A 25,805-nucleotide genomic window follows, 5' to 3' on the forward strand; every position below is an offset into this window, starting at 1 on the left:
TTTTACGAATGCATTTACAGCCTAGTTGTTATGGTAGCATGTCGTCGAAATATACTTCAAAGTGGAAATGGTTATTTCAGTCACAAAACTATAATCATGACCTGGTTACTACAAAATTGTTCTGCGCCATTTCATCCCCTAGACACTGTTGCCAGAATCACTCTAAGTAGCATGCATTTGTTTTCCACCATATCTACGACAAAACTATCATTAATATTCCACAAAAGTGATATTACACATAGTTTGCAATTTGTAAACTTTATCATTTAGGTGGTCATAATAGTCGACATTGTACCAAGTGTTTCGAATGAGAAGCTTAAGGAAATTGATATGTTGAGCTGTAATTTATCATTTAGAACCACGTGGGAGTTTGGCGCTATATGGTTATTTAGCTTAACTGATTTTATTGCTAGTTTTTGCCCCTTTGTTGGCTATATCTGCAGGTTCTGTACGAGATTCGTAACTTCCTTCAGCTCAAGTACAGCAAAATGATATATCCTCCACCTAAGCTTATGCTCAGTCAATGTAGCTGCTACAGCCCCGCCTGTATCACCAATATACAATTTCTTACAGTCAATGAAATTGATTTTCCAAAAATCAATCAACTCAGCTGGTGATTTTGGTCAATTTTTTCTATAAAAGCAACGACCAAACCGATTTATTAAGCAGCAGTAGTGTTTACAAAAGCACTTGCACTAACTGTAACAAATGGAAGAACCCTTAAACCAGTAATATTAATTTTAATTTTGATTTAGGAATGGAAACAGAGGAAAAGGAAAAGTACAACAGCAAAGCTCGTTCTTTTAAGTATAATAATCAGAGACACATACTTATCCCTCTAAATTACTATTGCTGTCAGGATTTTGTTATGTAGTAGATCATTTTGTGACATTTGTCTCATATCTGAAATTTATTTATTTATTTATTTGTAGTCATCAGTTTGGTTTGACATGGCCCTTCACAAATTCCTTTCTCCTGCCAACCTCCTTCATCTGAGAGTAGCACTTGCACTTTACATTCTCAATTATCTACTGGACGTATCCCAGTCTCTGCCTTCCCTTACGATTTTTCCCTTTACAGCTCCCACTAACAACATGGAAATCATCTCTTGAGGTCTTAACAAGTGTCCTATCACGCTGTCCCTTCCTCTTGCAATACGTCTTTCTGTGGCCGACTCTGCAGAGAATCTTACGGACGTTATATTATCCGACCTATTAATTTTAAGGATTATTTTGTAGCACCACATCTCAAATGATTTGATTCTCTCCTTTCCCGGTTTTCCCACAGTCCGTGGTTCACTACTATGCGGTGAGTTGCACCAAACACACTTCCTCAGAAATTGCTTCCACAGATTAAGGCCGATGTGTCATATTAGCAGACTTGTCTTCACCAACAATGCCCTTTTTAACCTGTGCTAGTTTGTTTTTCATGTCCCCCTTGCTTCGTTCCAGATAACTTAGTTTGCTTCCAAGTAAATTACGTAAATATATGTTGTTCAATTTTAGTGTTGTTTGTCACTAACCTCATTTCTGCTAGCCCTAATTACTTTCATCTTTCTTCGGTGTACATCCAGGCCATCTTAAGTACTCATTAGACTGTTCATGCCATTCAACACGTCCTGTAAATCATCGTCACTTTCAGTGGGGGTAGTACTGTCATCAAGTAATCTTGTTTCTCCTTGAATTTTAATCCCAGTCTTCTACCTTCCTTTTGTTTTGGTCACAGAGTTTTCGACATACAGGTTGAACAGTGAGAACAAAAGTCTACATCCCTGCCCTACCTTTCTTTTTAACACAAACGCTTCGTTCTTAGGCTTCCATCCTTTTCTTTCCTCCTCGTTGCACAAATATAGCACTATATAAAGACAAGTCACTTAAAGTTGTTACCAAAATTCTCGAAAAGTGCTTCACCAGTTAACTCAATTGTTCATACTTTATTCTAATAAGTGCTCGGACTGAAACAGGCTCGAATATACAGGGTGATTGTAATTAAACGTTTAAATCGCTGTAGAAATAACACCACTGGTCAGAATGACGTCAAATTGAAACGGATTATTATCATATATGGGTAAAACGTATGATATAAGAAGAAAATAGTGTGAAAAGTGATCAAGAGATGGCGCTGTATGCTTGGACTGAAACAGGCTCGAATGTACAGGGCGATTATAATTAAACTTTTAAATCGCTGTAGAAATAACACCACTGGTAAGAATGACGTCAAATTGAAACGGAATATTATTATAGATGGGTAAAACGTATGGTAGAAGAAGAAAATAGTGTGAAAAGTGATCAATAGATGGCGCTGTGTGTGTCAGAATACGTAAATGAAAACACCTGTATTGCGTACGATCCATTGAAGTTGGCATAAACACGACAAGTACACGGCTTTTCCTCCTTTCGCGTCTGCGACGCTCGCCATGACTGTCTCAATGCAGGATCGCGCTCTGCTCGTAAACCTGTATTACAAGAATGATGACTGTGCACACGTCGCTCTGCAGAAGTTCCGGACACTGAACGGTTTCAAACAAGGCGTTGGTGCGATGACTACAGTGGGTCTAGAGAAAATGATTCGGAAATTCGAAAAAATGAGTTCTTTTGGTGTGAAACCTGGTGGAGGGGGAAAACGACTTGGTTCGACGTCAATGGAAGCCGTGGCCACAGCAATGCAGGAGGAGACGAGTGGTGGTGTGCAAACGTGTAGTGCACGAAGAACTGCCCGAACATTGGACGTACCCGTGAGCACGGTGCGTGAAATTCTTCTTTGCTATCCATTCTAAATTACCCATGTGCACAAGTAGCTTCCTGTTGGGCTGCCAGCAATAGAGACCTTTGCTATAGGATTGGACAATGACTGGCCGTGGAAGATTTTGTGGACAGACGAAGCCCACTTCCATCTGACAGGATATGTCTATACACAGAATTGTCGAATATGGGCAACGGAAAATCCATACGCTAATCAACCACTACCACTTCATCCTGAAAAGGTCGCTCTGTTGTGCGGATTTACGGCATCATTTATCACAGGGTCATATTTTATCGAAGAGACAAGTGCTTCCGGTCCTCTTACTTGTACCGTCACTGGTAAGCGCTATGAGTGTTTTTTGCGCAACTACGTCACTCTAGGTCTCCAACAGCGTGGGTTTGTGAATGGGATCATTTTTATGCAAGATGACGCACATCCGCACATTGCAAATCCAGTTAAGCAGCTGCTGAAGCGCCATTTCGGAAATGCTAGAATTATCAGCCGCCACTTTCCTACAGCCTGGCTATTGCGATCCCCTGATCTCAACCCGTGTGACTTCTGGCTGTGGGGTTGAATGAAAGCTGTTGTGTTCAGTGTTCCGATTGCAAACTTAGGTGCATTGAAGGCACGCATTGCGTAATACATTCTGAACTTGACTTCGGAAACAATTCGATCATTTGTGGAACACGCTGTTTCTCGATTTCAACTTGTTGCAGAAACGATGGACAGCATATTGAACATGTTTTGTGCCAGCAACACGGAAATTAATAATCCAATTTGATTTTGATTCATGCTTTTTTGCGGTTTTTGGGCTCAGGACAATTATAACCCGATTTTTGTCATCCGATGGGATATGACTTTGCAGTGGTGGATGGGCTTAGTTAACTAACAGTATCACACCCGTACACTCATGCACACTGAGTAGTACAGTTTGTTTAACGGCAAACGTACACCTTAGGCATTGTTGTATGACTCATTTCTCATTTGTAGTCGACCACTGTTACATTATGATGCTTATAGCGCCATGTATTACTACATTTTGTAACTGTTTGTTTTTCCTCTGCCATACGTTTTACCCCTTCTCCGATAATATTCCGTTGCAATTTGACATCGTTCTGACCAGTGGTGTTATTTCTACATAGGTCTGAAAGTTGAACTTCAATTATAATCACCCTGTACGTATATGAAGTGTGCAAATGTCATTAGCAAATATCTTGCGACGTTATTGGCCAATTTACTTCAAATTTTTACACGACTCTCTCATAAACATCCACATTAGCATGAGCTATATTTTTTTAAACAAAAAAATATACAGGCTTTCTGTTAAAACCGACCGCGGTACAGAAAATAATCTGCTGTGCTCTGCTAAGAAAATGGGCGGTTTTATTTTCTTTTTCACAGGTTAAACTACAATAGCACGGTATTTACACCGTTAGACAAATAGTTTCTCCCATAACTATTCTTTCTCATTATACATATTTTTAAACAAGAGTTGTGTATACAACAGTGTGCTGTTTTTTTCCCCACCGGCTTACGGACTTTTTATTAGAATATTATCGCGGAATCTAAATTTTCAATGATAATAATAACAAGGCCCAAGGTCACGACGGAGGGGAAAAGGTGATGGACAGGGAGGGGGAAGGGGATGAAATGGACATAGAGGGGGTGAAGGAGGAGATCGTCAGGAGGGGGGGGGGGGGGTGGAAGAAATGGACTAAGAGAGGGGGAAAAGGAGATTAGGTTGCATATCCTATTCCTATGCATGTTCAGCAATTGCGAAGTATTGCCAGTTTCACTAGGATTGTATATTATCAGATTTTTCCCTACAACTTATTCCCATTTTGCACCACTTTACATTGGGGAGCGCCTTTTACTGATCGACATATCTTATGAGTGTGTCCTTATTTTTCTACAGCCTTCCTCCCATTATCAACTGCAACGTCAGACCTGTCTCTCTGGTGCCTTCATCTATCCTCGGCCGAAGTGGCCGTGCGGTTAAAGGCGCTGCAGTCTGGAACCGCAAGACCGCTACGGTCGCAGGTTCGAATCCTGCCTCGGGCATGGATGTTTGTGATGTCCTTAGGTTAGATTGTTTTAACTAGTTCTAAGTTCTAGGGGACTAATGACCTCAGCAGTTGAGTCCCATAGTGCTCAGAGCCTCATCTATCCTAAAACCAAACTGTTCGTCATCTAACTGATCTTCAGTTTTCCTTTCCGTTCTTCTGCGCACTATTCTTGTCAGCAAACTGGTTACATGAGCCGTTAACGTGTTGTAAGATAATTTTCGCACTTAACAGCAACTTGTTACTTCAGGAATGTGTGGGTGACTTGTTCAGAAAGCCTTACGTTATGCCTCCTGACTCATAAATTCTGCGTACCAACCTAAACAGTCTCTTCCCCCAATAAGTTCAGAAATTGTAAAGCAATGTTATCTACCCCTTCTGCTTTAATCTCATCCCAAATATTCCAAAATTCTATTAAAATCTGACTCCAGCAGTTCATCTTATTTGTCTTCCATACCGACTCTCATTTTTTCTCAATCATGTTATCAAACGATTCCTACCCCTCGCTTAATTGTAGAAATCCAGCTGCACTATAACGCCAAATAAAACTTCTCCTCCTATGGCTTTGAAAACGGAAATATTCGTGTAACGAGGAATATGTGATGCATGACAAGAAACAGCTGGGATACTATGTAAAATCTGGACTGATGATAAAAACATTTAACGTTGAGCGTGTGATACTATATTGGTTATGAAGATGGTGTGCTGTTTTTCTCTGTAGCTTGTTTCGATGCGTTTCGAGTTATTAGTAGTTCTCTTCAGACATAAAAGGTAATACACTAATCAGATGGATATTTGTACCAACAAATGGATTTAGAGTCAATGACACTTATCATCAAGCATCAGATGGTACTCAAAACACTTACTTGCAGTTTACGGTAAAAGATTATAATTTACAAAATTCCTTGTTGATATTTTAAACAGTAAATCACCCTACATAGAAATATAAGTCCAGATTAGGTCCAAAAAGCGACTAATATGTAAAATGGTATAGAATGAAGGAATAAAGGACAGTCAGGATTTAACGGCCTGTTGACATCGTGGCCATTACAGACAAAGCACATGCAAGGACTGTTGGAAGAACGGGAAACGAAATCGACTGTCCCCTTTGAAACGGACAGTCCCGGCGTTTGCATGGAGTAATTCCGCAGAATCACGGAGTACTAAGTCTGGATGACCACACACAGAACTGAACCAATGTCCTCCAGAATGCAAGTCCCGTGTGCTAACTACTGCGCTACGTCTCTCGGACACTGGTATGGTACAAACATAATCACACGATACCTGTTATGTCGATAAGAACAGTTCGAAGAAAATATTTGGGTACCAGGTGCCTCACTCGAGGACCCACTATTTCTTACACCGGTACTGTACACATTAGACTAGGTGATTCTGGAATAAGCGTCTTCCGTGCGTTAATAAAGGGAGAGCTCGACAAAAATAGAGAGATACTACGTCAGTCAGTATTCAGACAGCAGGAATTTAAGAATACGGTGTTAGACATCCCACTTAGGAATGGAAAACCTCTTAAACACATCGCAGAACTTACGAAACTATCCCATACTATACAAGTGCGATTACATTACAATTTACTAATCTCACACGCAGAACTGTGTACTTTGTAACTATACATGCCTCTTACATGATATATTTATGTAGCGTTGTATGCACCTCTCCTGATCAGTTTAGCTAATGAGTTATTAGGTCAGAAGTCATCCTACGACGATTTTGTGATAAATCTAAACCAATTATGACACGATTTGTGTGATCTCAAGCCAAAATAAATAATTATAAAGAATTAAGTAAGATCCGGACTAGGCATAAGCGAGGATGTGCATTTGGCGCTCTGAAGCAACGCCCGACGGCAAAATATTTTGGTGCCCTAAGTTTCTCTACATGGCCTCAACATGGCCACAGCCATTCACGTACAAAAATGTAACAGAAAAAGCCAGAGGTAGTCACTTTTATTAAAAGCATTACAGAAAAGGCATCTCAGAGACACCAGCGCTACCTTACAAGCTATTAAATTAAGTACCATAAAACTATTGACATCGAAAGATTTATTACTGGTGCTTGACATTCGGGGCCGTACAAAATTAGTCAGTGGAGGGGGAATAATGGGAGGATCGTCTTCAGGTAACCGGCAGCCGCCATAGGTAGACGGGATCATTTGGGGCGAACCGAGATAATTTCATTTGAAAATGCAATAATTACAGAAGTGGATTCTAAGTTACGTTTTTCTAACAGTTTCTTTTGTGCTGTATTTAAAGTTGTTCTAAGCAGTGGTAAGATACGGCAGCACAATATTGTTTAGTACTGATACTCCATGCTAAGTTCGGTAATTCACCTGCTGCGAAGCAAAGTGGTAGTAGATGTTGGTAATTACACATAAGTATTAACTACTCACACAAAAAAGTTTTGCATCACCTCAGTTCCGAGAGTTCCGTAACCAGTGCAGAAAATTGGAATAGAGATCAACATAAAAATGATTTCCGCCCTTTTTATTGCTCATGACATCCACACATTGCACGTTTTACCACCATACAGACCTTCAGGGGTGGTGGTCCAGACTGTTGTACACACCGGTACCTCTAATACCCGGTAGCAAATCCTCTTGCATTGATGAATATCTGTATTCGTCGTGGCATCCTATCCACAAGTTCGGCAAGGAACTGTTGGTCCAGATTGTCCCACTCCTCAACGGCGATTCGGCATAGATCCCTCAGAGTTGTTGGTGGGTGACGTCGTCCATAAACAGCCCTTTTCAATCTATCCTATGCATGGTCGATAGGATTCAAGTCTGTAGTACATGCTGGACACTCTAGACGAGCGATGTCGTTATCCTGAAGGGAGTGCACGATGGGGGCGCGAATTATCGTCCATGAAACCGAATGCTTCGCCAATATTCAGCCGATATGGTTGCACTATCGGTCGGAGGATGGCATTCATGTATCATAAAGCCGTTACGGCGCCTTTCATGACCACCAACGGCGTACACAATGCCACATCAAAACAGCAGGGAAAGACTACCACGCTGCACTCGCTGGAAGGTGTGCCTAAGGCGTTCAGCCTGACCGGGCTTCCTCCAAACACGTCTCCGACGATTGTCTGGTTAAAGGCATATGCGATACTCATCGGTGAAGAGAACGTGATGCCAATTCAAAGCGGACCGTTCGGCATGTTGTTGGGCCCATCTGTACCGCTCTGCTTGGTGTCGTGGTTGCATAGATGGACCTCGCCATGGACGTTGGGAGTGAAGTCGCACATCATGCAGCATACTGCGCACAGTTTGAGTCGTAACGCGATGTCCTGTGGCTGCACGAAAAGCATTATTCATAATGGTGGCGTTGCTGTCGGGGTTCCTCCGAGCCTTAATCCGTAGATAGCGGTCATCCACAGCAGTAGTAGCCCTTGGGCGGCCTGAGCGAGGCATGTCATCGACTGTCCCTGTCTCTCTGTATCCCCTCCATGTCTGAACAACATCGCTTTGGTTCACTCAGAGACGCCTAGCCACTTGCCTTGTTGATAGTCCTTCCTGGCACAAAGTAAAAATAGGGACGCGATCGATTCGCAGCATTGATCGTCTAGGCATGTTTGAACTACAGACAACACGAGCCGTGTACCTTCATCCTGGTGGTATGACTGCAACTGATCGGCTATCGGACTCCTCCGTCTAATAGGCGCTGCTCATGCATCGTTGCTTACGTCTTTGGGCATGTGTAGTGACATGCCTGAACAGTCAAAGGGACTGTGTCTGTGATACAATATCCACAGTCAACGCCTATCTTCAACAGTTCTGGGAACCGGGGTAATGCAAAACTTTCGTTGATGTGCGCATTATGAAATACATGAAATACAATACCACATGAAATTTTGCATCGCAGAACTGAAGCATGGTCAATGCCTGTTTTGGTTAGCAGATGTTTGACTTAACCATGAGACTGAATGAGAGTGGGCACATTGTCTGAGTGACGTTATTATTTGGGAAAGCAGAATTCCAAAACAGATCAACAAGTTCTAGAATGTCCGTGCTTTCGTCGAACAAAGTAAGACAAGAACCTGATATGGCATGTTTGTTAGTTAATTGGTTATTCACGTGTGCTGTTGCTCACATCTGAAGCAAATCTCTGTGACATAAATACGTCAGTAGGTCTACAGATCGGATACATCCTCTCTGTAGAAAATAAGGCTACAAGCAGATCATTTAGATAAGTAGGTTTTTACTTTAATCTTAATCCTCACTATACTTTAATACGTACTATATACACTGAAACTCATTTAATAAGCAAAGGAAGCGACAAAGTTCAAATTATTTAAACTTATAATTTTAGAGCCAAATATAACAATTTTATTTACCATCGAGATAGTCTAACGTTTGTATGGCTGCACACATTTTTTTACTCTTTTTGTACCACTAAGGTTAAGTAGTGGATAATTACACCATTCTTGTTACTGGCGATATGCTTATAAGTGTTATTATTATTTTCAGATTGTGATTGATTGTTGACGACAAAATTAATAAGATAGTAAATTTATGACGAGACTGTAGTTAGACTGCAGAAGATTTTAAACAGTTACCCATACGAGGTTCGAGGATGCAATGAATGCGTGTCTAGTAGTGGTATTAACCCAGAAAAGTAAATCACATGTGGTTAATTTACGGTCATATGCTCTGTAAACAAAAAAAAAAGTATTTATGCCCTCATCACCATCTCAGTACATGCATGGAAAGAAAATTTGTACTGAAATGTAATACGTGAATGTTAACTCAACTTCTGGGGAATATGAACAGTCAAGAATTTTGAATACTGACATTTACAATTTACTTTACCACATACAATATTCTTAATCATGACGATGTATCCTGCCTAGTACAGAATTGAATGAAGTGTGTTCTTAGACACTTACAGATCATTACCGAGAACCAACCATTATACAATTTCGATAAACTTTTTATCGTTCATGATCTTATTGCATGTGTTTTGGATTTGATTATGATTCTTGCATCTCAGCTACGAGCATCGTTTCTGACTTACAGCAGAGCAGAGTATAAGAATCCTCTACAGGAAGAAAGGGAGTGGTCTCAATTTTAAACTGTACCAGAATACTCATAATTATATGTAACTGCATAAATATTCTACCACTGCCATTCGCTTTCCATTAATTAAATATGAAATAAACCTCGCTCTCATAGTACCACAGAAACAAATTAATGTTGCGAACAGTGCCGTCCATGGCCTTAGAAAAACCACTATGTATTCCCATTGGTGAAATTTCGTCATTCACAGATTTAGTACGCTATCAGTGAAACAGTATATGGTATGGGTAGTACAGAGTGATTTCTGAAAGTAGAATTTTGAACGACTCAAAATATGACATTTTCAGATATAGTCAACGATTCTTAACTACATTACCCTTCAACATTAACACATAAAACGGCGCAAATAAATTACTTCTGCAACCTGCCCTGTCAGAACTTCGTTCTCTCTCTAATGACGTCGAGACGTTTAACGATATGTTATCGATTTAATATAGTAAAAGAATATCCTAAACTGGTTGACAGTATAAAAGTCTTATTAGATACTGCATATTGTTGGTCTAGGTAAATTGAATATCACTCTGCTTTCTTTTCGACTGTACCATGGTGAATTTTTTTAATTGGTATAATTTCGAAATTCTAAATGCTGATTGCCTTTCTTCGAATGTTTCCGAGTTATAATTGCTCTCGTGCTTATCCCGAAGTAGATTTGTTTCACGGAATGCTAAAATATAGCCGCATTTGAAATTTCAATTCAAGCTATAAATACACGTTCTCGCATTTCTTTTATAGTTCGTTTCGCAGGAGTCCGCAGTCGGGTACTGTGAAAAAGAAATTGCGGGAGCTTGTAAACAAAAACAAATTTAACCTCCCAATTACTGAAGAATGTTTCTGAGGCTCTTAACCTACCCATGCAGATTCACTACAACTCGATATTTTCTTTACGTGAGAAACAATCTGTGCTGCTTCTCTCATGCGTCAAATTACCGTCAGCTAATATAAACGCTTTTCAGGAAGGCTCCTTCTGCGTCGTTTGCAATGATGGGCCAGTTTATTGCGTTATTTGGCATTGACAACCTACAATCTGCATCTGAGAATTATGCTGAAATAATATAGGAGCGTCTGTTTAAAGGACTGGTGAATAAATTTGGGAATGGCATATATAACTATGAGATATGATGTTCTAGATTTTCAGATGTGCGCCTGTAAAAAGTTTTGAATAGGTCATACACGTGCGTACTTTAATTACATTGTGAGAGTTTGCTACATATATGCAAATTTCCATAAACAGAGAACTGTTTCTGGTATTCATAATTCAGTCACCTTCACAAATCATAATGATACCACATTTGTGGTAACCTGACATATTACTCGCTTCTATCACTGTGTCATGAATTTTTTTTTGTCACCTTTATTGCATTCGACACTGATACATGCAGCCACAACTTATGCGGGGAAAATTAACATGTTTCTATCGACATACTGAAATTTACGTCGTCATCAGTTAATACATTTTGGTTTGTTTAGCCGATGAGTTACTGTACCCAGAGTGAATATAAATTATGATGACTTTTGTGGGCTAATAATAAATTCCACAGTTGTCTCTCACTTCTCTACCGAATTTATCTATTATTGTGACAAGACGCTGCTGTTGGCGAAGCTTCGAAAACCGTTTTCAAGTAATGATATGAGTAGTAACCACGTTATGTATGAAATACGTACGTTTGCTTAACTTAAGTTATTTACAGCAGGTTACAAGACACACTATCTAAACACTCGATGGGAAAACGGAATGAAGTCTATAGCTGAATGTATCGACGACAGAGAGATTTTCAGAAGAATATTCTATAATCATTTGGATAAATATGAGGAAAATAAATGTCTATGATTCGCAGAGAGGGAACAGCCAAAATTTATGTCAACGTGTCTACTCATTTCATATAGACTAGGCGGAAATCCAAGAAAAGTATTTTTGAGCTTCATGAATGCCAATAGATTAATAAAAATAATATCTGAATAATAAGTCAGTCCGTTATCAACTACAACAGTACAACGTTTATGCATCCTCTTTATGCGAAGCAGAGTCGGGCAGTCAGCGCTAGTGTAAAGATGCTAGGTACCAAAATAAGGAAAGATTGAGTTGCTAATTAGCACCACTGATACTTAATTCTGTATACCTAATTAGCACCATTGATACTTAATTATGTATATTAAAGAGGCAACGAGGGATGTAACGGACTGTCCCGAACAGCGAGTAGCTTTTCACGGGTGGAAAAACAATATGATACAGTCGTCTGTCAACAATGGAGAAATGCAGAAAACGTGAACAGCAGTTTAGTCTGAGGTTTAACAAGACGTCACGTATACTAGTTGGTAGCTACAACTTGCACATAAACATGATGAAAAGTAAGATAATGATGTTCATAGCAAGTACATATAGCTAAACGTTACTTTTGTATAACAGACTCATAAACAGGTGGAACAATTTCACCATCCAGGAAGTAAAACGGATGACACAAAAATCACGCAAGACAGAAGCAGCAGCAAGAATTGTTCGTGAAAAAAGGGATTTATTTCCTAAAAGATTTGTTAATATCCAAAATACTAACATTGAAACCGGAAGGAGATTCAGGAAAAGCAACGTTTGGAGCAAAGGTCTGTACAAGTGCGAAACTTAGAGTGGGGAGATTGAAATGAAACAATTAGAAGCAATTGTAATGTGGTTTTACTGTGTCGTTACTGTTGGAGATTAGATGCATTGATCACGTAAGGAATGTAGATGAGCTGCAACAAGTCAACGAGAGAAATGTCTAACGCATAAAACAGTGGTTGGATATACACTGCGTAACAAGAAAGTGAAGCACCCAGGAGATACACTCCTGGAAATTGAAATAAGAACACCGTGAATTCATTGTCCCAGGAAGGGGAAACTTTATTGACACATTCCTGGGGTCAGATACATCACATGATCACACTGACAGAACCACAGGCACATAGACACAGGCAACAGAGCATGCACAATGTCGGCACTAGTACAGTGTATATCCACCTTTCGCAGCAATGCAGGCTGCTATTCTCCCATGGAGACGATCGTAGAGATGCTGGATGTAGTCCTGTGGAACGGCTTGCCATGCCATTTCCGCCTGGCGCCTCAGTTGGACCAGCGTTCGTGCTGGACGTGCAGACCGCGTGAGACGACGCTTCATCCAGTCCCAAACATGCTCAATGGGGGACAGATCCGGAGATCTTGCTGGCCAGGGTAGTTGACTTACACCTTCTAGAGCACGTTGGGTGGCACGGGATACATGCGGACGTGCATTGTCCTGTTGGAACAGCAAGTTCCCTTGCCGGTCTAGGAATGGTAGAACGATGGGTTCGATGACGGTTTGGATGTACCGTGCACTATTCAGTGTCCCCTCGACGATCACCAGTGGTGTACGGCCAGTGTAGGAGATCGCTCCCCACACCATGATGCCGGGTGTCGGCCCTGTGTGCCTCGGTCGTATGCAGTCCTGATTGTGGCGCTCACCTGCACGGCGCCAAACACGCATACGACCATCATTGGCACCAAGGCAGAAGCGACTCTCATCGCTGAAGACGACACGTCTCCATTCGTCCCTCCATTCACGCCTGTCGCGACACCACTGGAGGCGGGCTGCACGATGTTGGGGCGCGAGCGGAAGACGGCCTAACGGTGTGCGGGACCGTAGCCCAGCTTCATGGAGACGGTTGCGAATGGTCCTCGCCGATACCCCAGGAGCAACAGTGTCCCTAATTTGCTGGGAAGTGGCGGTGCGGTCCCCTACGGCACTGCGTAGGATCCTACGGCCTTGGCGTGCATCCGTGCGTCGCTGCGGTCCGGTCCCAGGTCGACGGGCACGTGCACCTTCCGCCGACCACTGGCGACAACATCGATGTACTGTGGAGACCTCACGCCCCACGTGTTGAGCAATTCGGCGGTACGTCCACCCGGCCTCCCGCATGCCCACTATACGCCTTCGCTCAAAGTCCGTCAACTGCACATACGGTTCACGTCCACGCTGTCGCGGCATGCTACCAGTGTTAAAGACTGCGATGGAGCTCCGTATGCCACGGCAAACTGGCTGACACTGACGGCGGCGGTGCACAAATGCTGCGCAGCTAGCGCCATTCGACGGCCAACACCGCGGTTCCTGGTGTGTCCGCTGTGCCGTGCGTGTGATCATTGCTTGTACAGCCCTCTGGCAGTGTCCGGAGCAAGTATGGTGGGTCTGACACACCGGTGTCAATGTGTTCTTTTTTCCATTTCCAGGAGTGTATGTCGGTGCAACATCGTACACATGCATGACATCGACGGGTGTGTAAATGATAAAGAATACAATTCTCTGTGCCACGAATCACGGCAAGCAGAGTGCAGAAATGACGTCCTGTTCAGTGTGGTTACCAGGACCGGTAGGTAATATGAGGAACGCGAACATCGTGAGGCGTTGATTGTTTACTATGAGGACTCAGAGATGTGACGTACTCGTGTAACACAGCGATATTAGCACCTGGCGGAGCTCGAAACGGGCCTCTTTGAGGGTGTCCATTTGGCCGGCTGGTCAGTTCGTGGAAGATTCAGATCAATCGGGGATTCCGATGTGATAGTCGTCCGATGTTGGACTACATGAGACTTTGAGGGTAGGCATACCCGTCATCAAGTTTCTGATTGACCATTTCTGACATCACAAGGTAGGATCACCATATCGTGCATCATGTCCATCGTAACCGTTTAACATCTGCACTTCTCATCTCAGAACAAATAATGGTGTCCGTTCAGCATTCCGTGTCATCCCACATCGCTGGTCGGAGACTAACACCTATGGTACGAGAGAATCACCGTCCCAAGTATTGCTTGCCGTTAATACCACAACACGTGGTTCTGACTACCCAGAATGTCCATTAACGGCTAGTACTGTGATGACCTGGGAGATGTCCTATTCTTATAACTTTTCGACGTTGCACTGTGGTACAACTCCTTGCGTCATGGTTTGGAATGCCTTACGGTATGACTTCGGGTCACGGCTGGTGTGACTGAATAATCTCTGATGCCACAACGGCACGCCACAGACATCCTGCGTCCTCACGTGTTAATCTCTCACGTTACAGTACCGTGGTGCCATTTCTCAATACCACAAGACGTTACCTCATTCATCCCAGTACGATTACTGTTGTTGTTGTTGTCGTCTTCAGTCCAGAGACTGGTTTGATGCAGCTCTCCATGCTACTCTATACTGTGCAAGCTTCTTCATTTCCCAGTACCTACTGCAGCCTACATGCTTCTGAATATGCTTAGTGTATTCATCTCTTGGTCTCCCTCTACGATTTTTACCCTCCACGCTGCCCTCCAGTACTAAACTGGTGATCCCTTGAGGCCTCAGAATATGTCCTACCAAGCGATCCCTTCTTCCAGTAAGGTTGTGCCACAAATTTCACTTCTCCCCAATTCTACCTCCTCATTAGTTAAGTTATGAACCCATCTAATCTTCAGCATCCTTCTATAGCACCACATTTCGAAAGCTTCTATTCTCTTCTTGTCCAAACTATTTATCGCCCACGTTTCACGCCCATCCATGGCCACACTCCATACAAATACTTTCAGAAACGAGTTCCTGACACGTAAATCTATACTCGATGTTAACAAATTTCTTTTCTTCAGAAACGCTTTCCTTGCCATTTCCAGTCTACATTTTATATCCTCTCTACGTCGACCATCATCCGTTATTTTGCTCCACAAATAGCAAAACGCATTTACTACTTTAAGTGTCTGGTTTCCTAACCTAATACCCTCAGCATCACCCGATTTAATTCGACTACATTCGATTATCTTCGTTTTGCTTTTGTTGATGTTCATCTTATATCCTCCTTTCAAGACACTGTCCATTCCGTTCAGCTGCTCTTCCAGATCCCTTGTTGTCTCTGACAGAATTACAATATCATTGGCGAACCTCAAAGTTTTTATTACTTCTCCGTGGATTTTAATTCCCACTCCGAATTTTTCTTTTGTTTCCTTTACTGCTTGCTCAATATACGGACTGAATAGCATCGGGGCCGGCCGGAGTAGCCGAGCGGATCTAGGCGCTACAGTCTGGAACCGCGCGACCGCTACGGTCGCAGGTTCGAATCCTGCCTCGGGCATGGATGTGTGTGATGTCCTTAGGTTAGTTAGGGTTACGTAGTTCTAAGTTCTAGAGGACTGATGACCTTATAAGTTAAGTCCCATAGTGCTCAGAGCCGAATAGCATCGGGGATAGGCTACAACCCTGTCTCACTCCCTTCCCAACCACTGCTTCCCTTTCATGCCCGTCGACTTGAGAAATAGAGTACATGGTAGAATCAACTTGAGATCCCCTGTCGATAGAACTCATTACTTCAGGTAAATGAAGGGCTACCTGTATTTCACGAGTTTGATATTTTGTAAATCGATTCTGTGTGTCAATAAATCATTATCATCGAAGTGTTTCAGTATTTTTGAACACACTACATGATCCCAAATCTTACTGCAAATTGATGTCAGTGGTATTACTCAGTAGATTGCTTCTATTTGCTTTCTTGTATATTGGTGGGACCTGTGCAACGTTCCTGTTATTAGGTACAGGTCTTTCGTCGAATGAGCGGCAGTATATGATCGTTAAACATGGCGTTACTTTGTCAGCATACTCGGGAAGGAGAAACAATTGGACCCTTTCTCCCACTCATAGTAGTAAGTTTCACTGAAGTATGTAGACGATTAATTTCTTATACGGCCACAAGGTGAACACAACCTCAAACGCAAAGCACCAACCAAGTATATAAGAAGCACCCATAATCCAAAGAACACACCATCGTTTGCATTGGTTCTTCAATTAACGGGTGCACCTAACCCCAATATGACGTGGTCAGATACTGGAATCGTTAACAGTTCCGATCTAATTAAACACATCTGAGTTCATTACACTATCCGAAACAAGAAATGTTACGCAAACGATATGGACTAAATTTTGTTAATTTGGTACTGAGCACGAAACGGACGTTAATATTCGCGTATTATCTCTAGTTTGGCAGTTTCAGCCATTATCCGTTATTACGCTATTTCCACCACACAACGTCCCCCTTTTGGGCAGCTGGCAGAACTGCCTGAACATGTAATCCTCACAGAGTAGTAACATCAGGTGATCGGATACACGTCTTCGTCACGGGGTCAGCACTACTGTATCCAGGTAACGTCTTCACTTGTTACAATTGGTCATAATAAGTAATCATATATTGCCATTTCCAGAAGTTACTTAAAAATAATAGAGTACAATACAAAAGATGAACATCCAAATATGTAAAAAGCGGCGGAACGTTGTGAGGATTTAAAGTTACTTCTGTATCATTATTACTGCATTACAGCTACACCAAGTACTGTAGTCTCCCTTGCGAACAGTATTCACCAGAAAACTTCCACTAAAAGGTGGTAATTAACTTATGGAGGAAAGAATGTTGTGAATCTGACACTTCATATAAATTTGGGGTTCATGAGAAACTACGTAACAGCTTTAAGTGTAAAAAGTTCGGCATTCTCTTCGTTATGCCCTGAGTTCCTCAGTCTCAATTTCGATAGGTGAAAGCAGGTGTATTTATCGATTCATAAATCATAAATTTTTTAAAGACTCTCATTTGGAATTTATGTTAATAGAAAGAGGAAGTGGCATAGCCGGCCGCGGTGGCAGAGCGGTTCCAGGCGCTACAGTCTGGAACTGCGCGACTGCTACGGTCGCAGGTTCGAATCCTGCCTCGGGCGTGGATGTGTGTGATGTCCTTAGGTTAGTTAGGTTTAAGTAGGTCTAAGTTCTAGGGGACTGATGACCTCATCAGTTAAGTTCCATAGTGCTCAGAGCCATTTGAATCATTTTTGAAGTAGCATAGCAATCTTTTAGGAATAATTAGAATGCTTTTGTTGAAAATTTCGTAGTAAAAAATATCACAGAAATTGTAGATGTTTGGATGCGCTTGCATAAACGCTACTGTGCAGCATGTTATTATAATGCATTTTTTTGAAACCGCTTCTCTATTCATTTTAGGCAAATTGTCATAATGTGAGCGGGTAACGTGTTAAGCATTTATCAGTATGTTCCATCGGTGATTTGCTGGTAAATGATCATTGACAGATAGTGAACATTGACGCTCCTGCAACTTAGAACTGGACGCAGACCAAGAAAACATAACTTAAGATGTCTGATCCTTTTTATCTTTTACCTTTTTATACTATGAATAACACCATCGCATAAAAGAAATGTTTAGTAAAATTAAGTTTCGTTTTCTCGTTATATGATGCACAAAAAACGAAATAAATGTTTCAACCAAGGAATAAGATTTTTCATCCCAGTTTTTAGAAACAACCATCTGTTTAAAATAGTATTCAAGATCTCTGGGAAGTAAATATTTAGTAATGGAGAGGGTAATAGTGCCTTTAGGCAAAATTTGTCATTTAAACGTCAGGTTGATATAAGCATGGCATGGGCAGGTCCAGAGAAATAACAGCGCTATGACACACGCCTCTCTTACGATGCACCCATTCACTATACCACATCCTTTCACTTTCCCTTCCCCCCATTCCCTCTACTCTTTTGCAATTAATTTCATTTATATAGGATAGTCCTTATTTCCCGAATTTCGTATTTCTTCGCACGCAACCACTAGCTTTTTTACATTTTTTCAAGAAGAATTTTAGGACCTATGTTGTGGAAACCTAAGATGAGAAGCCCATGCCGCAGGGGTAGAGAACTGGGCCATGTTGCATCATGTCTCTACGTGTTGGCTTATTACTGCTTACGCGTATGCTGAACTGTCTGCTGTCATACTGCCCACCTTCACTACAGCGTCGTTACTCTTATACTACGTCTTGAATGTTTATTAACGTCATAACAGGTAGTTTAAGAAGAAGTGACACCATTATTCATTTAGTTGGTGGAGTTAAACACAAAATCAGTGGTCATAAATATGCATTTAATCGACGGTTTTGTCGCTCTTGTATTTTATCACATGCAGGAAATGAAATCTACTGTCAGCAAAAGTGCTCATTTAGTCCCGTGTAAATGCGTAATATTCTGGGAGAGGTCTAGTACTCCTACAAGAGCTCTATCTCACTGTACAAGGAAACTTACAGACTTGCATCCAGAGCGGTGCAATAGAGTGCAATAAAGTGTTCATAGAAAGACAAGCATTCACAAAGAACGAGAGTGTAAGTTTTCCGTGAGTGTAAATAATCTCTTCGATGTTTCCAGTGCTAATGTTTTGAACACGATAAAAATGCGGGAGTATAAACATTCTTTCTTACATTCGTGAGTGCTCAGCCGTAGAAATATCTTGGAAATGTTGACCAGACGTAGGCGGCAAAGAAGAAAAGGGTGAAATTTATTCTTATGAAAGAGCAATAATGGAAGCTGAAAGGTGATATAAGCTCACAGATTTTAGAAAGTAACTAATTTGTCTGAAGAAATCTTTGAAGTGAGCGCTTATGATGATCGTATCATTCTCACAATCGTCTTCAAATTCAGCTTCAGTTTCTGATAGGGATGCAACCATAAGTGATCTAAGGTAAAAGCAAAATAGGAAAATAAATGTGAAAGATTGTGTTTTATGACTTCAAACGAAAGCGGTGTTTTAGACAGGTGTCAGTTAAGTCAGACGGATGCTGTATTCGCTCTTGAGGCAACAGCCGAGGCCTTTGGACATAACGTCGATAAAATGGCACTTAGTCATCGTTCTGTGCAAATACGAGTATGTCGAAAGCATTTAAGAAAACATTACATATTTGTTTAAAGAGCAGAATCCTATTTTTGTGCATCTGTATTGGAACAATAAGCTGGTACCAGTGTTAAACGCCAGGGGATCAAATTCTGAAAGATTACCAGTCATTATAACTTACGGAGATAAAAAACAATCAATTGGTGTGTCAATATTGCCAATTTCAGTTGGAAAGAACAATCACAGGCAGCCTAAAATGCAAAAAAGCTTTGGGAACTGGTCGAGAAACATCAGATTCTTTATTGTGAAACCACCGCATAAAGGCACTTGTTGCAACAGTTAGCAGGAAGAAAGCTGAGCCGGCCTTTGTGAGAGAGCGGTTGTAGGCGCTTCAGTCCGGAATCGCGCTGTTGCTACGGTCGCAGGTTCGAATCCTGCCTCGGGCATGGATTTGTGTGATGTCCTCAGGTTAGTTTTAAGTAGTTCTAAGTCTAGGGAACTGATGACCTCAGATGTTAAGTCCCATAGTGCTCGGAGCCATTTGATTTTTTTGAAGACAGCTGAAATTTCCTGGAAGATCGGATCAGCGCACGCTCCGCTTCAGAGCGAAAATGTCGTTCTGGAAACATCCCCCAGGCTGAGGCTAAGCCATGTCTCCACAATATCCTTTCTTCCAGGAGGGCAAGTTCTGCAATGTTTGCAGAAGAGCTTCTGCGAAGTCTGGAAGGTAGGAGACGAGGTACTGGCAGAACTGAAGGTATGAGGAAGGCTAGGGAGCCGTGCTTGGATAGCTCAGACGGTAGAGCACTTGCCCACGAAAGGCAAAGCTCTCGAGTTCGAGTGTCGGTCCGGCATACAGTTTTAATCTGCCAGGAAGTTTCATATCAGCGCACACTTCGCTGCAGAAAGAAAAATCTCGTTCAGGAAAACAGCTGCTGTATTTCTCTTCCATCACCACATGTACGAACTAGTGACACGGAAGGCACTCGAAAATAAGTTACGCCAAGTAGCAATTACTCCTGCCCTAAAAATATTTTAAAATTTTAGACTATAGTGAAATGATTTGCAAAAAGCAAATTATAAAGATAGAAATGAACATTTACTTGAGGTTTCATCAATTTCGATGTTGACGAAGCACTTCTTCCTAAAACTAGTAAAGGAAGAAAGTCCGAAAAACGATCACCTTGAATTCGTTGAATTTTGCATCATGTTCCTGGGGACAGCTGCATTTGAACATACAAGTAAGACCATCTGGTGCTCTGCATTGTGCAAAGTGGTTGCCCAAAGGAATTTATTAACTGAAGATGCTCCTCTTTTGTCCTCAGCTTTCCCTTAGTGTTAGTGAATGGGATGGGCTGAATAGCACTTGTGAGTATAGGAAAGTGTTGGCGTCTGAGTTCATCAGAATTCGGGCGGCTTTACAATGACTTCTGCTTTTTAAAAGAACTAAAAGTGCGCGAAAGAGTAAATGCAAGGATCGTTCGAGTGCTTTAAAGATGTGCTATCAGCGCTTAAAGTATTCAAATGAAGAGATTTGTGTGTTATCACTGTTCGAATCAGGGTTAGTAATTGTACTAAAACATATATGGTTAGAACTCTTCAGTGGAAAACTTTGGAGACCAAAACAAGTGCGGTAGCGTTCTCGCTTCCCACGCCCGGGTTCCCGGGTTCGATTCCCGGCGGGGTCAGGGATTTTCTCTGCCTCGTGATGACTGGGTGTTGTGTGATGTCCTTAGGTTAATTAGGTTTAAGTAGTTCTAAGTTCTAGGGGACTGATGACGATGGATGTTAAGTCCCATAGTGCTCAGAGCCATTTGAACCATTTTTGAAGACCAAAACAGTTACGCTGTAATACGTGCTGCAGTAACAAAATTGTTTGGTGTATTTAGTTTCTGGCCTAATATAAATTTACGAATTGAAATAGAGCACTTTTGCACAGTAGGATATTCAGAACGTATCAAAATATTTACTATCAGATTGTGTTCTGAATCTCTTTATTAATTCAGGCAAGGAAATTGATGAGTTCATTTCAGTTAAGGGTTTGGACATGTTCAACAAATTAAGCATAGACATCAATTTCATAAATAAGGTTCCTATGTATTAGGATTAAAATACCTCCTAGCTTAGTGCCAAAGGGACCGTGAAAACTCATAAGAAAAGAAAAATTGTTTTTTCCGTCTGTGCTAGGTCACCCGGAGACTATACAACGTACTCTGATTGTAAAATATAATAAAATAAAAATATAACTTAATAAAAAGCACAGTAAAAAATTTTGTGCTAAAACTGGTATTGATTTATGCTGCATTCGAATATTTTGTATGTTATGCTACATAGTAATATTTAAATGCCTCGTCATTAAATATATTTTAGCATATTTACAAATTATTTAAGGGTTGCTTTCAATTGTTTATGTTGATAGAGAAATACATACACAGCGTTTTAAGTTGCAGCATATACACCACTGACATTGAGATTCAGCTTACACAGCTTTTTATTCTATATTAAATTGTTTCAGTTTTAGGGCCAGTTGACGTCATGTGTCACAAGCGGTTAAAAGAATTGAGCTTTAATCTCCTTATGTTTCTAAGGTTTTTGAGGTGTGGTGCACTTCACCCTTCATCATTTTAGGGGAGGAGATGACGGTGAAGCTTTTTCTATACTAGAAAAAAATGATCAGCATTGTTGTGCGGTTAATAAAACTTTCTGTAATACTTTCATTAGTTTCAGTTTAAGTCCTAGTTGACGTTGTGTTTCTCTGGTGGTAAAAAATCATCTTTCATTGCCAGAATTTTTGGGAAGTTCTACAGTAGCGGCTCATTTCACCATTTTTGGGGAGAATAGAAAAAAATTGTTAATGTTTTTTCTGGAAAAGATTGTTTGTTATTCCCCTTGTTGTGCGTTTCGTTTTTGGGGCCTAAAATGGTGAAAAATTTAGCAATGAGCATTTCTGAGAGGATTCTATTGGCTTATTTTCGCTGATTTTATGGTTTCGATACAGCTGTTGTGAGCAGCGTGTGTCTGAATATATCGGTGTTTTTCCTTTGAGTGCCTCCAACAGACAATGTCATTGCTCAAGTAGGGTTTATTTTGTATTTTCACATTTTTTGAGAAAAAAGAGCTGAAGTAACAGCCATTCTCGCAGTTAAATCAATAATCTACTTATCTATAGTTTTGTCAGTAGCGTTGCTGTATTGGAATGTGAGTCTTAGGTATTTGTGAGTAGAATACGGAACAGTTCGTTCACTTACTAATTGCTTTGGTTTTGCGCCAAGTCACTATTGCCAGTAAAATGAGCTGAATAACGTCGTCTCCGATTTGTTATTGCAAGTAACGTTTAAAAAATTATGTGTACATATATCGGACTATCACCACCTTTTTTATTTATTTACTATTTCCAAAAGCAGTGTTAAACATGATTGTTGTATACATATAACAAACACTTTGCCAGACATACTACAGTTTTCCATTATTCCATTTTTCGTAAAGTGAAACTGCTGTTTGAGTGTACATGCAAATTTTGGTATCTCGTTATTACATATGTCTCGAACTGGAATTGTAATTTGATGCCTTGTACACACCCAGATGTCCGATTCTCTGCGTGTGCGAGCACATTTCTCCAAAGCACTACACTTGCGAATGTGTTGGTTGTGTGTGTTTACTGTTTATAGTGCTGCCAGCTGTCGCTGTTTGTTCTTCGGTTGTCTTTTCTTTGCGTTTCCGTGTTTGTATACACTTCTGTATAAGTTTATGGTTATATAGGTGCGTGTGTTACTATTTATGTGGCCAGGAACGTTCTGGAGCAAAGGGCGGAAAATGAGTAGAGGGAAACGAGGGCTCCAGAAAGTTGTTTCCCATCTTCCAATATTAATTCATCGGCTATTTGCGAGACGTAAACAGCATCTTCAGACATTCATAATTACAGAAAGATAACTTTAGACAGGTATACTGTGATCTAATTAAAGATCATAGTTCTTTGGCGTATGCTGAGAGAAACCTTCAACAAATTGTATGTATCAAGAGAGAGAAACAGAGAACGGCTTAAAGTTAAGCACCCTAAAGCTGCATCAGGAGAAATGGCTTTCACATTCATTCCAGACCATCCGGATTTAGGTTTTCTGCAGTTTCCTTAAATGGTATAAAACAAATGCTGGCATGGTTAGTTTCACAAAGGCAGGACAGAATTCTTTTACCGTTCTTATCGGTTCCGAATTTGTGCTAATTCTGTAATAACTTCTTTGTCGACCCTAATGTTTCTTTTTCCACTCGAGACATATTTTCATTACTTGTCTCAAAATAACATTAAAATTGGTTATACCTTTGCCAAGTCATATACTCTACAGGTTTTCCTCAGTACTCTCCAGTACAATATAATTATCTCTTATGGAAACATTTTATATTCTAATTAACTAACTTTTGTATGTGTGTTAATACCTGGTGATCTTTATGGCTCGAAACAAATAATGTAAACTGCATTTGAACGAACTGTAACTGGTATTAAGATAATTTATCATTACCTTGTTAGGTTGGTGCATAAATTTGTAGCGCTTTCGTTTTCATGTTGGTATACCGATTGCTGTGGGTTTATTTATCGCTTTCAATTTTTTATTTGTGGTTCACTGTTGCTGTTTGAGTTTGGATACCGCCATTTAGTCATTTGGAGACAGTGAGTGGAGCTGCGCAGGCTAGAAAATGGCGTGCCAAGTGGAGATATCGAAACATTTCCCACAAAGTCTTCCGTTTGAATTAACCAGAGGGGTGAAAGCACCGGAGGCAGCAAGAAACGTTTGCGCCGAAAATCGGGATGTCATTCTACAGATCACCGAAAGAAAATGTTTTTTCTCGTTTGAAGGAGGGTCGTTTTGACATTACCAACTCTCCACGTTTAAGAAGGTTGTTCAAATGGCTCTGAGCACTATGGGACTTAACTACTGAGGTCATCAGTCCCCTAGAACTTAGAACTACTTAAACCTAACTAACCTAAGGACATCACATATACCCATGTCCGAGGCAGGATTCGAACCACCGACCGTAGCGGTCGCGCCGTTCCAGACTGTAGCGCCTCCAACCGCTCGGCCACCACGGACGGCGTTCAGGAAGAACTTCGGGCTTTGATGAAGATCGGTTAAACGCACTAATCCACAATTGTAATCGAGAACTGCTAAATATGATGAAATGTGATCATTCCATCATCGTGTAACATTTGCATGGGTGTAAGTGTACCACATGTTCTAAACCAAAATCACAAAATCAGTGGGTGGCCATTTGTGCGTCTGTGTTCGCTCGTCCGCATTTGGCTCTTTCAATTGGCTATCGAATGTATCGTCATTGGTGACGAGAAATGATATCTTTGTGCTAACATAATGAGAATAAGTGGGTGGAAGGGCAAAAACAAAGCAGTAACTCACCGTACAAACACCTGCGCATGCTTGCAAGAGGTAATGATATACATCTGGTGGGACAGCGGCAGCGTGGTGTACTACAGTTTGCTTCCCCAATATGGAACTATCACTGCTGACTTTCATTGTCAACGATTAAGACGTGTTGTAGACGCAATCCAAAAATAAGGACCACGACGACTGCGTGAAGAGATGCTACTCCACGATAGCGCCCGCGCACATTGTGCTCGGCTGACGTCATACAGGAGTTGATTTGAAAGTCATTCGTTTATTTATTTGATCTGGTGCTCTCAAAGTGTCACCTTTCCTGCTCGCTGTCGAACAGTCTTCAAGGATCTTCCTTTCAGGATAAAAATGCGCTGCGGAAGTGACTCGGCGAGGTTTTCGCCTCAAAACCATGTGATTTATAGAGTCGCTGGATCGAAGAGTGACCGCAGTGGTGGCAGACTGTTGTATATAGTAAAGGAGAATATATCATTGATGACTAAAGTCTCTGTTATATGTATCTGTCGTATTTATTGAATTGACTGGAAACCGCTAGGGACTTGCGCATCAGCCCAATATACTTAGTAAAACCTGTACTAAAAATTATTTTTAGAGTTTTCGATAGTGCAACCCAAGGACTGACCTTCATTTTACGGTAAATAGTTTTGGTAATTCTACAGTGTCTTCAAACAATGGTCATTCTACTGCCGCGTGCCATGTTTCTTGAAAGGCTGGTTAACCAAGCAGCAACGAAGTGTGTTGCGAAAACATCGAGCCCATGACTCATTCAAAATCTTGGTATGAGAGTAGTTTAGTCTTACTGCGCACACCTGTACGTCTTCATCATCCAAA

Source organism: Schistocerca americana, chromosome 7, assembly GCF_021461395.2.
Source record: "Schistocerca americana isolate TAMUIC-IGC-003095 chromosome 7, iqSchAmer2.1, whole genome shotgun sequence".
NCBI lineage: Eukaryota > Metazoa > Arthropoda > Insecta > Orthoptera > Acrididae > Schistocerca > Schistocerca americana.